Source organism: Hibiscus syriacus, unplaced genomic scaffold, assembly GCF_006381635.1.
Source record: "Hibiscus syriacus cultivar Baekdansim isolate YM2019G1 unplaced genomic scaffold, ASM638163v2 tig00110384_pilon, whole genome shotgun sequence".
NCBI classification, from domain to species: domain Eukaryota; kingdom Viridiplantae; phylum Streptophyta; class Magnoliopsida; order Malvales; family Malvaceae; genus Hibiscus; species Hibiscus syriacus.
Genome location: NW_024062715.1, coordinates 2616599 through 2635115, shown reverse-complemented (window position 1 = coordinate 2635115; position 18517 = coordinate 2616599). Strand labels below are relative to the sequence as shown.

The following is an 18517-nucleotide window of genomic DNA, read 5'->3' as shown; positions in this document are numbered from 1 at the left end:
GAAAAATACCTTGAATGATTTCGATTTGAGTGAGATTAGATGAAGTTTGCATGTTTTTGATGATTCCAATAGGTTTAGAGGATGATATTTGAAGTGAATTCCGATTAAAAACGTTGATTTAAGGCAAAAATGGAGATTTGAGTACTTAGAGGGAGAAAAACGGCGGAAGGAAGAAAAATAGAGGGTTTTGAACAAAAATAACCAGAACCCCAGGGGGTATCGATTCCCCTGTGGGGGGAATCGGTTCCCTCAAGGGGGGATCGATTCCCTCTGCACCAAAATGCTAAAATCCGATTTTAAACACCCAAAATGCTAAATTAATTTCCTCTAGTGGTATTGGCAACTCATATATTGAAAATTAATCATGTTCAAACAATTCAATTAATCTTTAAACGATATTTGAACATAAAATTAATTTTTCATCAAGAATCATAAACTCCCACTAACTAATAGCAATGAATGAAATCAAAAATTACTATTATAAGCATTTTTCATTTATTATTAAAAGTGCTAAAATTATTTTAAACACTCAGTGAAGATATATTGGTCAAACTAATTCTCTCCTAAGTGTCCAAAATCGTTCCTTGTCTAAAGGTTTTGTAAAGATATCCGCTAATTGGTGTAAAGTATCAACAAATTCTAGAACTACATCTTCTTTAGTGACATGGTCTCTAATGAAGTGATGTCTTATTTCAATGTGCTTAGTTCTAGAGTGTTGGATGGGATTTTTAGTGAGACAAATAGCACTAGTATTGTCACACTTGATAGGAATGGTACCTACTCCAATTCCATAATCAAAAAGTTGTTGTTTCATCCGTAAAACTTGTGCACAGCAACTACCAGCTGAAATGTATTCGGCTTTATTGGTAGATAATGCAACACAATTTTGTTTCTTTGAAAACCAAGAAATTAGCATATTTCCAAGGAATTGGCAAGTACCGGAGGTGCTTTTCTTATCTAATTTGCATCCTTCATAATCCGCATCAGAAAAAGCATGCAAGCTAAAGCTAGAGTCTCTAGGATACCAAAGTCCTAAACTAGGAGTGTCTTTAAGGTATCTAAAGATTCTCTTAACAGCTAGTAAATGTGATTCCTTAGGACATGATTGAAATCTAGCACATAAGCAAACACTAAATATAATATCTGGTCTACTTGCAGTTAGATAAAGTAGAGATCCAATCATTGACCTATATAATTTAACATCTACAAATTTACCTCCTTCATCTAAGTCAAGCTTTGTTGAAGAGCTCATTGGAGTGTCATGAGGTTTCCCATTTTCCAGTCCAAACTTCTTGAGCATATCTTTGACGTACTTAGCTTGATTGATGAAGATGCAATCTTTTCTTTGCTTGATTTGGAGTCCCAAGAAAAATGAGAGCTCCCCCATCATGCTCATCTCAAACTCACTTTGCATTAGCTTAGAAAATTATTGGCAAAGAACATCATTAGTAGAACCAAATATTATATCATCAACATAAATTTGAACTACTAATAAATCTTTACCTTTATGCTTCAAAAACAATGTAGTGTCAACCTTCCCTTTTGAAAAACCTTTTTCAATTAAAAAATTTGACAATCTTTCATACCAAGCTCTAGGAGCTTGCTTTAAACCATAAAGAGCTTTTGTCAATTTTAAAACATGATCGGAAAATTTGAATCTTCAAAACCTGGAGGTTGTTCCACATACACTTCTTCTTTTATAAACCATTTAAAATGCACTTTTAACATCCATTTGATATAATTTAATTCATTGAAACATGCAAATGCTAATAACATTCTAATTGCTTCCATCCTAGCTACGGGAGCGTATGTTTCATCATAGTTTATGCCCTCTTCTGGAGTATACCCTTGAGCAACAAGTCTAGCCTTGTTTCTCACTATATTACCACTCTCATCAAGCTTATTCCTAAATACCCATCTAGTACCTACAGTAGATTTATTACTAGGCCTTTCAACTAATGTCCATACTTTACTTCTCTCAAATTGATTTAACTCTTCTTGCATAGCCATAATCCAATGTTCATCATTCAATGCTTCTTTAATATTCTTAGGCTCTATGCATGAGATAAATGCAACATAATTACAAATATTTCTAAGAGAAGATCGAGTTGTTACCCCTTTGGATGGATCACCTATAATTTCACCATCCTTGACATAGTTGTACTCTCTTGGATAAGATACTTCCCTTTCTTCAATGGTTGGATTCTCAAGAGGATCATGAGTTTCCTCATTTTTCGTTTCTTCCTTTGATGATGGTTCTCCAACGTCATGTCTAACGTCATTTGTATTTATAACACCTACATCATCATTCACACAAGAATCCTTCCTCGGAAGGGGATTATCATCGAAAACAACATGTATAGACTCTTCTACAACTAAAGTTCTTTTATTAAATACTCGATAGGCTTTAGAATTTAAGGAATAACCCAGAAAAATTCCTTCATCACTTTTAGCATCAAATTTGCCAAGGTTTTCTTTTCCGTTGTTTAAAACAAAACATTTACATCCAAAAGGATGAAAATAACTAATGTTAGGCTTTTTATTTTTGAAAATTTCATATGGAGTTTTCTTTAAAATTGGCCTAATCACTACTCGATTTATAACATAACAAGCGGTATTTGTGACTTCCGCCCAAAAATATTTTGGCAAATTATTTTCACAAAGCATGGTTCTAACCATTTCTTCTAAAGTTCGATTTTTCCTCTCACAACTCCATTTTGTTGAGGGGTTCTAGGTGCTGAAAAATTATGGCTAATACCGTTAGAGTTACAAAATTCAGTAAATCCAAGATTTTTCAAATTCAGTTCCATGATCACTCCTAACACTAGTTATAGAGTAACCTTTTTCATTTTGGATTACTTTTGAAAACGTGATGAATTGTTCTAATGCTTCATCTTTAGTATTTAAAAATAGAACCCAAATATATCTATAATAGTCATCTACCAAGACAAATGCATATTGTTTTCCACCCAAGCTAGTAGTTCTAGTTGGCCCAAAAAGATCTAAATGGATCAATTATAAAACTCTACTAGTTGATACATCATTAATGGATTTAAAAGAAACACGCTTTTGTTTTCCTTTAGCGCAAGCATCATAGATTTTATCATTATCAAATTTAAGCTTAGGCAACCCTCTTACTAGGTCTCCTTGAATTAACCGTTGCAAAACACTCATACTAGCATGTCCTAGTCTCCTATGCCATAACCAACTATCATGTTCATCCTTAGCAACTAGGCATAAATTAGTCATATCAAAAGAATCTAAAAGCACCATGTATATGTTTCCTATTCTATGACCAACAAGCATAATCCGATTAGATGCAATGTCAATGACTTTACAACCATTAATTTCAAATAAGACATTGAATCCTTTATCGCATAATTGACTAATACTCAATAGATTATACTTTAATCCATTCACATATAAAACATTTTTAATTTGTATGGAAGAGGTATTACCTATTGTACCAATACCTTCAATGTGACCTTTTGAATTGTCTCCAAAAGTCACTTCTCCTCCATTTTTGGCGTTAAGCTCAATGAACCGACTTTTGTCTCCGGTCATGTGTCTTGAGCATCCACTATCAAGGTACCATGAATTTGAATTTGTTTCCTGTGCCTTGTAGCAATGCTCATTTTCCTACAAACATAGATTAATTTTTGATTTTTGGTACCCAAATTCTTTTGGGTCCATATTCATTAGTTTCCAAAATCCTAGTCCCCTTAGGTATCCATTTGTGTAGGATATTTTTATCTTTAGTAGTAATGAGTTCTTTAGGAACCCACATACTTCTAACGATTTTTCCATTACAGATTCTTTGGGGACCTCTATGATTGTAGTTTCTAAAACTTTTTCTAACAAAGTTGGATTTTGAATTTCCACCTTTTTCAAAATGTTTTGTTCCAACTTTATCAAAAGAAGTTTTAAGATCATTAATTTTCTTTTGATGATCATCATTGATCTTTGAAAGTAAATTTTGCAAATCTAAATTTTTCTTTTCAAACTCTTCTAGTTTGATTTGCAAATCTTTGATTTTACTTTCAAGATCGTTGTTGGTTTTGGATATGAGTTTGTTTTCATTTTTCAATTTTGAAACATCATTTTTATATTTTAAAAATAATTTCTCATAATTCGAAGCCAACCCATTATATTCCTCTAATAACTCATCATAGGATAAATCATCAAAATCGGATGAGTTAGAGGTTACCTTAGAATCTTCCCCAAATGCCATCAAGCACAAGTTAGCTACTTCTTGTTCCTCTTCATCGAAACTTTCTTCATCGCTCCATGTAGCCACATGAGCCTTGTGCTTATTCTTTGATTGACCCTTTTTGTTCAATTGTGGGTAATCATATTTGACATACTCTGGCTTTTTGCATTCGTAGCAAATGATTGGGTCATTCTCTTTCGGTTCATTTTTTAGGCCTTCATTTAGTTTGAATTTCCTTCCTCGATAAGGTCTCATCATTTTTCTGAACCGTTTGGCAAACAATGCCATTTTCTCGTCATCGTCATCTTTATTCGAATCACTCTCATCTTTTGTGGATTTGAGAGCAACTCCAATGTTTTTCTTCTTCTCCTTCTCCTTTGGTGTCTCGTCAATCTTGTTGAGGTCCACCTCATCTTCGAGCATCATTTCATGAGTGAGGAGTGACCCAATTAGCTCTTCAAGAGTTAAGGATGTTAAGTCCTTAGACTCGATGATTGTCGTCTTCTTTGATTGCCACGATTTTGGGAGGGAGTAGACTAACTTCCTCACAAGCTTTTCATTTGAAATGATCTCTCCATATGATTTGAGACCATTGACAATCATTGAAAATCTATCCGTCATAGCTTTGATATCTTCATTTGGTTTCATCCTGAAATTTTCATAGCTATGCGTTAGAATACTAATTTTAGATTTCTTTACCTCATCGGTACCTTCATGAGTAACTTGAAGTTTGTCCCATATTTTTTTGGCGATTGTACACGATGAAACTCTTCCGTATTCATCTGGTCCAAGAGCACAAAAAATGATATGGATGGCTTTGGAGTTGAGCTGGAACATTCTTGTCTCTCCTTCACTCCACAACCTTGGATGAGTGAGAGGTTTGATGTATCTTTCTTCTACAGCATTCCATGCTCCCATGTCACTTGCTTGAATGAAGTACATCATTCTATTCTTCCAATAGACATAGTTAGCTCCATTGAAGAAAGGAGGCTTGTTGACAGGCCTCGAGTCGAGACCGGAGTCGAAGTTTGAAGCGGAGGCCATTGATGACTTTGATTATCGATATAACTCTTCCCGAATCGACTCAAGAGGCGATTAAACCTTCAAATGAGTTAGGCTCTGATGCCAATTGTTGAGTTAATCGATTGACTGAATCGACCAAGAGAGAGGTGAATTGGCAATAAAAATTTTTGTGGAAGCTTTTGCAGAAAATTGAAAGAAATTGCACGACGATTTAGAGTGGTTCGACTTTATCAACCAAAGTCTACGTCCACTACATCCACACTAAGGATTTTCTAACAAATTCACTAATTTGTTCTTTCTTTTGAGACCAAAGAGATAACCTTACAACTCCCTCAAGAATATACCCCAATTCTTGAGAACACTCTTTTCTCAAAGAGAAATACAAATTTGCAAACTTACAAGAAAAACCTCACAAGGAAAATATGTTTGCACAATTCTAGAACAAAGAAAGAACACTCAAGAATAAATAAAATTGAGCACAATAAGTGTTCTTGAAAGAAAAATGAATAATGAATGAAAAATAGGCTTGAAATGCTCAAACTTGAGGTTTGATGCTTTCTCTTTGATTCTCTCTTGATTCTAATTGCTTGATTTTTTGTTATTGATCAATGGCTTCTAAGCTTGCTTAAATACACCTTGAATCACTTCTGAACGTTGGGGATAATTAGAGAAAATAATATAGCTGTTTTAGTGTGAAAACAATTAATAAAACAGTTTGGAGCGTGGGGGGAATCAATACCCCCTATGGGGAATCGTTCCCTAAGTGTAAAATTCAAATATTTCGACCGTTATACAAGGGGGAATCGGTACCCCCTGGGGGGGAATCGATTCCCTCCGAGCATACTGGAATTCTCGGAGCCAAACCATTCAGGGGGAATCGGTACCCCCTTGGGGGGGAATCGGTTCCCTCTGAGCAATCTGGAATTTTTGGCTTTGAAATGGTTCGAAATACTTTGTAAAATTGTTTTGAAATTGTTTTAAGATTAAAACTTAATTTTACACTTTGAGTAAGGATTAAAAATGATCTTTGAAAGATTTGGAATAATGTTTTGATATTTGAATAATTCTATCGAATATACTTAGAAAAACATTTGGAAAATCTTAAAATTCATTTAACTTAATTTGTTATATCGATATATCAAAATGTTTTCAACAGGGAGCTCTCATTTTTCTTGGGACTCCAAATCAAGCAAAGAAAAGATGGCATCTTCATCAATCAAGCTAAGTACGTCAAAGATATGCTCAAGAAATTTGGACTGGAAAATGGCAAGCCTCATGACACTCCAATGAGCTCTTCAACAAAGCTTGACTTAGATGAAGAGGTAAATGTGTAGATGTTAAATTATATAGGTCAATGATTGGATCATTACTTTATCTAACTGCAAGTATATTGGAAATTATGTTTAGTGTCTACTTATGTGCTAGATTTCAATCATGCCCTAAGGAATCACATTTACTAGCTGTTAAGAGAATCTTTAGATACCTTAAGGACACTCCTAGTTTAGGACTTTGGTATCCTAGACTCTAGCTTTAGCTTGCATGCCTTTTCTGATGCGGATTATGGATGATGCAAATTAGATAGGAAAAGCACCTCCGGTACTTGCCAATTCCTTGGAAATATGCTGATTTCTTGGTTTTCAAAGAAACAAAATTGTGTTTCATTATCTACCACTGAAGCAGAATACATTTCAGTTGGTAGTTGTTGTGCACAAGTTTTATGAATGAAACAACAACTTTTTGATTATGGAATTGAAGTATGTACTATTCCTATTAAGTGTGACAATACTAGTGTTATTTGTCTCACTAAAAATCCCATCAACACTCTAGAACTAAGCACATTGAAATTAGACATCACTTCATTAGAGACCATGTCGCTAAGGAAGATGTAGTTCTAGAATTTGTTGATACTTTGCACCAATTAGCGGATATTTTTACAAAACCCTTAGATAAGGAAATATTTTGGACACTTAGGAGAGAATTAGGTTTAACTGACCTATCTTCACTTAGTGTTTAAAAATAATTTTTAGCACTTTTAAGAATAAATGAAAACTGCTTAAAATAATATTTTTGATTGCATTCTTTTTATTAGTTAGGGGGAGTTTATGATTATTAGTGAAAATTAATTGTTTGTTCAAATGATGTTTAATGACAAATTTGATTGTTTGAACATAGTTAATTTTCGAAATATGAGTTGCCAATACCACTAGGATTAATTAATTTAGCACTATTGGGTGTTTAAAATATAAATTTTTTAAATATTTGGCAGAGGGAATCGATACCCCCATAAGGGAACCGATTCCCCCTTTGAATGGGAACTGATTCCCCCTGTAGGGGAATCGATACCCCCCTGGGGTTATGGTTTTTACGGGCAGAACACCCTATTTTTCTCAAACCCTCTTTATCTTCGTCCATTGCCGCTGTGCTCTTCTCTTCTCTCTCTCTATCTCCTCTTTGCTTCATAACATCTATTTCTAGTCAGAATTTCATCATTTTTCAAATCCTAAACCTGCTAGCATCATTAAAATCGTGCAAACAACATCAAAATCCACTCAATCTCATCTTTCAAGGTAAATTTTTCTAAACTCTCTATTTTATTGATTTTGAACATAGGACTAGTTTCAATTAGTTCTAGATAGAAATAGTGATCGGGCATTGATTATTAGTGTTTAGAAACTAATTTTTTACAACTAATTTCATCAAAATCTCACAAATTTTCTATTAATTTTTAATTTTCGAAAAAAAAACAAAAATCTTTAATTAATTTTAAAATTGATGATTTTTGATTTAGTTATGTTATTTACATGTAAACTATACATACTATGGTTTTTCAAACATTATTTTCAATGGTTTTTCAAAACTTTGCCCATTAGTATTTTTTTAGAACCTTGAAATATTGAGAACTCAATTGAGTTTTGGGATTGATTGAATTGCATACATGTGTTTTCTAAATTGCAGGTTATTCATTCTATTCCGATTTTCTAAACCATGTCCAATCCTAAACGTGCTATTCATCATCTAATCGCTCAAACCGTCAATCAAACCCACTCCAAATCCTCCACCTATCCCTCCAATTCCTAATCCTAATCCCATTGATCCAAATTTGACTATCCAAAACTCGTGCTTCAATCATCTTGGTCCTAGAAATAATCGTTTTTGGTATTATCAATATTTTGACTCTTACAAAATTAGAGAAGAACGTATCCCTTCTCTTCAAGCTATGACAGATATCAATTTTAGATATTTTCCTCTTTTACAAGAGTGGAAATTTGATAAACTTTGTGACCTTGAACCTATAGTTTACCATCAACTTGTTCGCATATTCTATTCTAATGCCATTTGTATTAAAAACTGAGCTCAAACCAAAACCATAGGAGTTCGTTCCTATCTCCTAGGACAATTCTTCCATATTGACTCGGCTTACATAGCCAATGAATTAGGATTAGATAATGATGGTATATCAAATGAAAAACAGTTTTTAAGTTCTCGTTATAAAAGAAGGGATAGTGCGAGTGTCTTAGATCTTCATGATCGCTTTCTTCATCTAATGATTTCTTGGTGGTTTCGACCATCCGGAGGTCATTACTCAACTCTTAGAGCCTTGGATCTTTGGTGGTTACATTGTTTCCAAAACAATATTAAAATAAACCTACCTCAGATTATTTTTGCTAAAATTGTTGAAACCATAAATCTTGTTTAATAAGAAACTCTGTTTATCTCTAGTTTACGGTTGCATTCTGAGTAATCTATTTTCTAAAGCCAGGCTTAGAGTTGGTCTAGATGCCATTTTTCCTCTCAAAAAACAAATTAATCTTCTTTCCTTAACGAGAGCGGGATGGATAAAGAATAAGGAAACCGTGAATGAGTTTGATCTTCTGAGAATACACCGGGAGCTAGTTCTTCACAAGCTCCACCAGAAGGTGACGACGATCCCGAGCTTGAACAATTAATGCAAGATATTGACGAAGCCGACGATGAGCCGGAGCATCACGAGGAACAAGCTCAGCAAGAAGATCAAGTGCCTCCATATTTTCAATCATTTATGGAGACATTTGATTTCCGTTATGCATCCTTGGATTCTCGCTTCACTTCCATAGAATCTCACTTCTCGACTATGGAAGCTCAACAATTAGAAATTCTCCGGGAGATGCGTGCAAACAATGAAGCAACCAACGCTCGTATTAATGCACTCACTCATGAAATGGCAGCTATGCGAGCTCATTTCCCTCCTCTCGATCCTCCAACGAATGCTTGAACTTTGATCTTTGCTTTGCTTGTTTGGATTGAACTTTGATATTTGCATTATTGTTAAAACATTTTGAATGCTTTTGAATTGTTTATTTTTGGTTGTTCGAACTTATGTTTAATACATTTGATTTGGATTTCGTGTTTATTTTGCATCTTTAGACATATATGACCAATTATCCATTACATGTTTATGAATATTGATTATGAAACTAATGGCTAACCTCTCTTTTGATTATGATCTTAGCAGCTTAAGCTTTATATTACTAAATCAATTGGCTTACGTTTTTCAAAATTCTTGTTTAAAACATTTTTATAGGGTCTTTTTGATTTAACAAAAAGGGGGAAAAGTGTTAAAGTAAGGGGGAGTAGTATTTTTCAAAATCAAAATTCATTTTGAAATTAGAAAATCTTAAAATGTTTTGTTATATCAAAAAGGGGGAGATTGTTGAAAACATTTTGATGTTTCGTATAACAAATTAAATTAAAAGAATTTTAATTTTGAAAATGATTTTTCTAAGCATATTCGATATATTAAATCGAATATCAAAATATTACTCAAAGTATTTCAAAGTTCATTTTAAATCCATACTAAAGTGTAAAATTAAGTTTTAATCTTAAAATAATTTCAAAACAATTTTACAAAGTATTTCGAACCGTTTCAAAGCCAAAAATTACAGTTTGTCCAGAGGGAACCGATTCCCCCCCAAGGGGGTACCGATTCCCCCTGAATGGTTTTGCTCCGAGAAATTCCAGTATGCTCGGAGGGAACCGATCCCCCCAGGGGGTATCGATTCCCCCCACTGTTCAACGGTCAAATATTTGAATTTTACACTTAGGGAACCGATTCCCCATGAGGGGGTACCGATTCCCCCCACGCTCCAAGCAGAAATATTAGTTGTTTTCACACTTAAACGGCTCCAATAACTTCATTAATGATCCCCAACGTTCAGAAGTGATTCAAGGTGTATTTAAACAAGCTTAGAAGTCATTGATCAATAACAAGAAACAACAAGCAACTAGAATCAAGAGAGAATCAAAGAGAAAACATCAAACCTCAAGTTTGTGCATTTCAAGCCTATTTTTCATTCAATATTCATTTTGCTTTCAAGAACACTACTTGTACTCAATTGTATTCATTCTTGAGTGTTCTTTTCTTTGTTCTATAATTGTGCAAACAATCTACCTTGTGAGGATTTCCTTGTAAGTTTGCAAATTTGTAATCTTCTCTTTGGAAAAGAGTGTTCTCAAGAATTGGGGTATATTCTTGAGAATGTTGTAAGGTTATCTCTTTGGCCTCAAAAGAAAGAACAAATTAGTGAATTTGTTGGAAAATCCTTAGTGTGGATAGCTAAGGTAGTGGACGTAGACTTTGATTGAGAAAGTCGAACCACTCTAAATCGATGTGCAATTACTTTTAATTTTCTGCAAAAGCTTCCACAAAATTTTAATTGCCAATTCACCCCCCTCTTGGCCGATTCCGTCAATCGATTAACTCAACAATTTTTTTTTCCTTTTTATTTTTGTTTATTTTATCTTGATTTTATTTATTTATTTTTGTTTTTTTTTCTTAGTGTTTTGCTTTATTTTTATTTATGTTGACAATTTATTTATTTTGTTTTTTATTTATGTTTTACTTATTTTATTATTTTTCTTCTTGTTTTGTTATTATTTCCATGTTTGCATATGCTCTATCTTAATTCGATTCTGCATTTCACTACGTTTCTATCTTTTTGAGGGTACACTTTTTAAAACCGATCGGGAGTAAGTAATTTGGCTCATTATTTTACCTATTTATTTAAAGTTACCATTTTCTTAAATTAAGACAACTGGAAATTACGTAGTACTGAAAGGGCAGTTCAAGGGTGCTAACCCTTCCTTGACTGTAACTGACTCCCGAATCAGACACATCTTTGGTAAGACGTAGATCAGATAAGAAATAAGGTGTCTGATCAACCCATTTTTTAAATAAATGATCGGTGGAGACTTCTAACCCATTTTCCTAAGTCGAAACCCAATTATGGGGCCCAACCGAAAGACGGTCGCGACAATAAATATTATGTAACGATGGTTCGAGTTTAAACTTGACTCTACAATAACTAATGGTATGTTTGTTTGGCTGTAATTGGTTTTCTGAAAATTGAATTCTGTAAAATGAATTACTAGAAATTGAATTCTGGAAAATGAATTACATTTATGGACGTTTTTCGGAAAATATTTTCAGTAAAATGAATTATATTTTTTTGAAAAACATCTCGAAAACGTTTTATGATGTTCGGAAGATGTTGTTTAAACCTTTTTTCCACTAATTGATGAGTTTTTTAAAAATTATTTATTACAAATATTAAATACAATAAATAATATTATTTATCATAAAAATTAATATTATTATTTTTAAAATATTAAAATACTTTAGTATTATTAAATATTATTTTTATAATTTTATTAATAAAAAATTAATATTGGTATATTTTATTGAAATAAAAAATATTATTAATTATATTAATTATTTATTAAAGTAATAGTGTTATATTATATTTTAAAATATTAATTAGTATATTTTTAATATCTTTATTAAAATATTATTATATTATTATTAAATATATAAATAATATTATTCATTATTAATAATTTAATAATATTATTTCTATGAGATTAATAAATAATATAAATTGTATTAATAATTTATTATATATTATTAAAATAAAAATATAATATCTTATATTATTATAATATAATTGATTATTTTATTATAATATTAAAAATATTATATTATTAGAAATATTAATAAATATATTTTAAATATTTTAATAATTAATGTTTTGATTAAAATGATATTAAAATATTTTATTAATATTAAATTCATAAAATAAAATTATTTTGAGTACTTATTCTTTGAAGTGAAAATTTCGGAAAATGACTTACTGAAAATCAGACCGTAAGTCATTTCCAAAAAAACTCAAAGGAATATTTGTTGACCAGGAAAATGTTTTACGTTGACCAACCAGTTTTTCTCCAACCAAACACTGGAAAATATTTTCTGAAAAACTATTTACGTGAAACAAATACGAGAAAACATTTTCCGAAAAACGAATTACGTGAAATAAACACGGGATTTCGGGAAAAACCAATTCCGTAATTGGTTTTCCCCTAAACAAACATACCCTAATTAGATTTTTTAAAGCATATATTAGTGATTTGCAAAAACGAGTGTCTTATGGTTACGCGGTCCTTGTTGTTTCAAAGAAATTGGGTCCGATTTTAATTATGGTCGGTTTAAATGGACCGTGGTTGATTTTATTTTTCCTATATCCTAGTAAATGGGCAGAAATTAAACAAGAGAAATTGGCTTGAAACATACTCAACCACACATGGGTAAAAGCCCCATCACGTGGTCGCGCATGCATGCATGCAAAGCAAAGACTCACCCCTTTTAGGGTTTTTTTTTATTCACAGATCACAGCAGATACGAGGGATGATCCTAATGCGTCAAGTAACATCGTCTGCATTGTCTCCTTCAAATTCTCTGTCTTCGTCTCTGATTGTTTCAATATTAAGATAAACTGCACGTTTTCAAATGTTCCATTAAAGTTAAAAAGATTGATTATTAATTGGGATGGACCGAGAGATGTACACGTGCGATTACGTCTTTTGAAAATTCTAAATCTCTATATAATTTAGGTATTTTCTTTAACTTTATAGGGTAAAGTACATAAATGATCATCTAATTATGCGGTGCTATTTTATTAAATCTCCAAACTATTAAAAGTTTCAAAATAGTCATCCGACTATTCATATGATCCAAACTCATCATTTCTTATTAAAAAATTGACATTGGCCTGAACTAAACGTTAACATTACAATACATATTATTAAAAATATAATAGATTGTTGAACAAACAATATTTCACGAAAATTCCTTCAATGAGATTATGGGGGGGTGAGTGGCATTGATATATTTCTACGTTAACCGTCCCCAAGGACTTTAATCTTCAGTCCTAAAAAAATCTTATAGGTTTCATTTATATTTTAAACTGATATCTTTATTTGAGTAATACTGGTAGTTTTTGCATAAATTAAAAAAAAACTTTCGTTTTCATGGTTGCACATGGCGATATGATTACTGCCATGAATTTCCACCAAATGTTACTGATGGAGGTTCAGAAATGAAGATCTAGTAACAAATTTGTTTGTTAGTTACACATCTGAACTTATCAACTTCTTCAATGGATAAAGCCCCCACATTTCTCAACCACATCTCTTGGATTTTCATTTTCCACATGAAAAAAATATATAATAATACAAAATATGAAATCTACTTAATGCTAGCAGGGATGTGCATGTCACCCGAACCAAACGGATTTCGATCCGATCCGATTGGATCGGGTTTTTCTAAAACATTTAGGGACAGGTAGGGTTTTTTAGAGGTTGTGTTCAGGTTAGGTTTAGGGTGAAAAATATCAGATTCGTCCCTACCTAGAAAAAAATATTTTTACTTTATATATTTAGATATAATTACAATAATACCCTTTATATATTTTTTCCAATTAAATTCTTATTTTTATAGAATAAAAGTAATATTTTTTTAATAAACACGTTATTTAGGATCGGATGGAGGATGTAAAACTTTTAGGACAAATTGGATCGGATAGAGGATATAAAATTTTCGAATCGGATCGGCTTGATCAAAACCCGACCCCTGCCTAACGCGTCTACTTTCACAACAACAATTCATTGCAAGCTCTAGATTTCAATCCAGTTTATGTGGGTTTGCTTGATTGTTTTATACGGATATTACTCAAAAGTAATGATTTGCTTCATTGGCATTTATGGTAATGCGTTTCCAATTATTCAATTATTACTATTTTTTATTCAACATATTCCTCTTATAATTAGAAACTTCATTAAATTTTCTGTAAACATCTTTTCGTGTAATATATTTGATTTTAATTAATTTATTTACTAATTTGCATCATCTTGAAATTCCAATTGTAATCCATAAAACGGAATTCTATAAGGAAATTTGGTTTATAATGTTTCATTTGATAAAATATATTAATACAATTATCTTGTTGTGACAAAATACAATTTTTTAATAGTCCAGGGTTATTACAAGAAAGTATTTATTCAGAAGTTTTCTTAACTATTCGTAACAAGCTCACATAAGATACATATGCTTTAACCAATGACATCTAGTGATAACAATATTCATTATAACCAGTGGGGCCATTTAACTAGTCCACGACAATATATAAATAACGTAACAAGTTATTTTTAGAAGTATATAAAATTTTAAAAATTTAAAGATCGATTCTAATAATAAAAATGATGTGTTCTAGTTAAGTGATCAAAATTTTTAACATTATTATCTATATTATATGTGTAAGTTTTATCTAGCATAAAAAATGTGACAAATATTATTGTAAAATCATATTAAGACTGATAAAATTAATAGAAAACTTTATTTTTAATAAAAAAAAATGCGTGAGCATGAAAAAAATTGGAACTGAGAGGGTTGATAATGGCTCACAAGTATTCAAATTTTATAAAATCTTAAAATATCCACTTATGGTTAAGCAAAATCTCGTCATCCTTTGAATACTTGCTCATTTAAGTATCTGATACTGAAAAAAAAAACATTTGTTATTCTCTATCCTATTTTTCACAATCTGATTAATCAAAATGGATAATATATTTCATGAACATTTTTTTTAATTACAGCTATAGTTTTGGACTAGGGAAATATTGAGATATTAAAAATATAAACTGGAAATTAACTCGATTATATAATTTAACTCGTAATTTTTTAACATGTGAACAATCTATTTTGCTCAGATTCTTACAACAAAAATAATGATATGATCCAATTAAATTTTAGTTTAACTAATATAAATAAGAGTAACTGAAGTGGAACTGCAGCTGAGGCGGGGGACGAGTAACCCGAGTTTATTAACGACAAGGCAATTTCCAACACCCGCAAACAAAGAGCGTGTGAATCACTCCCAAAACAGTGGCCCAAAATGGCCGGCGGTGTTCACGCGCCGGAACGACGTTGATTCTCATATAAATAAACCTTTGAGCAAAACTGAATAACCGTAGTTAGTTTTTTTATTTTACTACAACAAATTTAACCGCTTTCAAAACAAACCCACAAACCAAGGAAAAACAGATGAGACGTTTTGTTTTTCACCTCTCTCTTCAACCTCATATAAAAACAAATGGTAAATTGGCTTTTTGAAAAAGAGTGCTCAAAGTTGTTGTTTTTGTCAGTAAAATCATTAAACCGTCGACGAGATAAAAGATCTGGGTCCGGTCAACTGCATTTGACCGTAGAAACAACTACTAAATAGGGTCAAGAACGTAATTCAGTGTGTTCCCCGTATATTTATTTACATTCTCCTAGTTTCTAATATTGTCACAAAACCAGGTTTATAAAAATTAGTATTCAATATCAGACATTAAATTTTATAGTAATATTATTTCATTTCCGTTTTGTCGCTGTTCTTGTTTCTTTTTGCTCCTCCTCGTTGTATATATATAAAAGGTCTTGGTTTGCCTTTTCCATTTCCTCTCGGTTTTTAGCCACTGAGATTGGAGATAAAGGGATAGAGAAATGAGAACCAGGAGAGGGGTTTGTTACCCCAGGGCCGATGTTGTGTTGAGAAGAAAACAATCGTTGAAACCCGGGGTTTCAACGGAGATTGCTTGGGTTGCCGGAAACGGAAAAGGTTGTCCCCGGAGACTGCCGGAAAGAGCGATTTATTCGATGTTTTACCTGATGATATCGTCGTTTCTATACTCTCTAAACTCAGCTCCACCGCCGGTTGCCCTTCCGATTTCCTCAACGTTTTAATCACGTACGGCCACGCTCACTGGTCTTTTTTCTTCTTTTTTTGTTGGTGCTTCTTACGTTTTCTTTCGGTGAAAACAGATGCAAGAGATTTAATAATTTAGCACTCAATTCTGTTGTGTTATCTGAGGCGTCACCGAAAACGTTTGCCGTCAAAGCCAAAAACTGGTCTGAGTCAGCTCACCGGTTCTTGAAGTCTTGCGCTGATGCCGGAAACGTTGAAGCTTGTTATACTCTCGGAATGGTGAGTTTACTCGGATTGTTGGAATCGATTTGATTTTATTTTACTTACTGAATATTATTATTTGTTTTGAGAATCGAAACATTCTCTAACGAGTTCACTGTTTTTATGATTTGCTATCAGATTCGGTTCTACTGTTTACAAAATCGAGGGAGTGGAGCCTCTCTTATGGCTAAGGCGGCGATTAGTTCCCACGCGCCGGCTCTTTATTCCTTAGCTGTGATTCAGTTCAACGGCAGCGGCGGCTCTAAAAACGATAAGGACCTAAGAGCCGGTGTTGCTTTATGCGCCCGTGCTGCTTTTCTCGGCCATATCGATGCCCTACGTGAGCTCGGCCACTGTCTGCAGGATGGGTATGGCGTACGGCAAAACATAGCCGAGGGACGGCGGTTTCTCGTCCAAGCAAACGCCCGGGAGCTAGGGGCAGTGCTATCATCAGCGGCCTCTTCTAACATAAACACGAACTCTTGGCTGAGCTGGAGTCCACACCCAATCCCTCACGTCAGCCTACGTCAGCCGGCCTTGCCGGGATGCCCATTGCTGAGTGATTTCGGATGCAATGTACCGGCGCCGGAGGCTCATCCGGCCAGCAGGTTCTTAGCAGAGTGGTTTGGCGCCCGGGGCAGGATGCCCGGGCCGTGTTTGAGACTATGCTCACACGTCGGTTGCGGGAGGCCGGAGACGAGGAAACAGGAGTTCCGGCGGTGTTCGGTTTGTGGGGCTGTGAATTACTGCTCACGCGCTTGCCAGGCTCTTGATTGGAAGCTCCGCCACAAATCCGAGTGCGCGCCGGTAGAACGGTGGCTCGATGAAGAAGCTGACGGTGGCGACGGTAACAGAGCCGTCGATGGAAACGAGGACGTGGTTGCCGGAAGTTAAGAAAAACGTAACGGTGATGTTTAACTAATGGTTTCAAGGCCCTAAAAAAATGAAAAAGAAGAATAATTAGTAATGGCCGTTGAAACATGAAACGGCGGAGTTTTCTTTCACTTATAAGTTGAGATATTTAATCTCAAAGTGAATTTTGAAATTCAGATTATTATTAAATGTTTTTGTATTTTATTTCGTAAAGAAATTAAATCTTTGTTTTGCTTGCAATGTGGGTTTGGGAATTGCATAATTTTGAAGGTTGGGTTGCTTTAACTCAAATCATCACTTACTTCCTTGAAAATGCCAATTCCCACTTCAGATCTTGCTGGACAGCTTTTTTTCCCTTGAGTTCTTTCTTGTTCAATTTAGTTACATTCAAAATCATCACCTTTTTTTTAGATTTCAAATTCGAATAAATGTTTATCTTATACTATTTAAAAATATTTATTCAAAATCAAATCTTTCAAATTGAATAAAAAAGACTAGCAAATGTAAAATATATACTTAAATCAAAGAAAAAAAAGAAGGTATGTGGATGGAATGAATTATCAAGTTGCTGTAAATCTTAGGTAAGTGAGAAGAAATATTAAATATTTGTAGTGAGAAAGAGAGAAATTGTATGGCAGACAATGGGCTTCCTTTTTCCAATTTTTGAACCCACTTTTCCCCCAGAACACACTGACCAGAAATAGTTTTTATATTCATTGAAAGAAAAAGAATACTATTAAAGTAGTGGGAGAGATGCATTTTGTATGTGGAGGATGTGGCTGTTTCTTCCCTTTTAAGATTATCTCCCTATATTCTATAATATCTCTATCTTTACTCTAAAATGAAATATTAATTCATCTCTAGCATTATTTCTATGCTACCATCAACTGTATTTTATTTATAATATTTAACTATTATAATATTAATTTTGTAAATATAAAATAAAACATATACATAAAAATAACATAAAGAAAAATAATAAAAGAAAAAGAAAAAAAAAACAAAAAAAAAATCAAAAAAATAACAATATACATATATATTATATAGTCCAGCTACAGTGCAACGTCAGTTATAGCGTGCAACTGTAGCTGTC

The 18517-nt window shown here is 33.1% G+C and overlaps 1 pseudogene; it reads left to right on the top strand.

Annotated features, from left to right (window-relative positions):
- The first annotated feature begins 16033 nt into the window (after positions 1-16033).
- Positions 16034-17664, top strand: LOC120122089 (annotated as a pseudogene).
- The last annotated feature ends 853 nt before the right edge of the window (positions 17665-18517 follow it).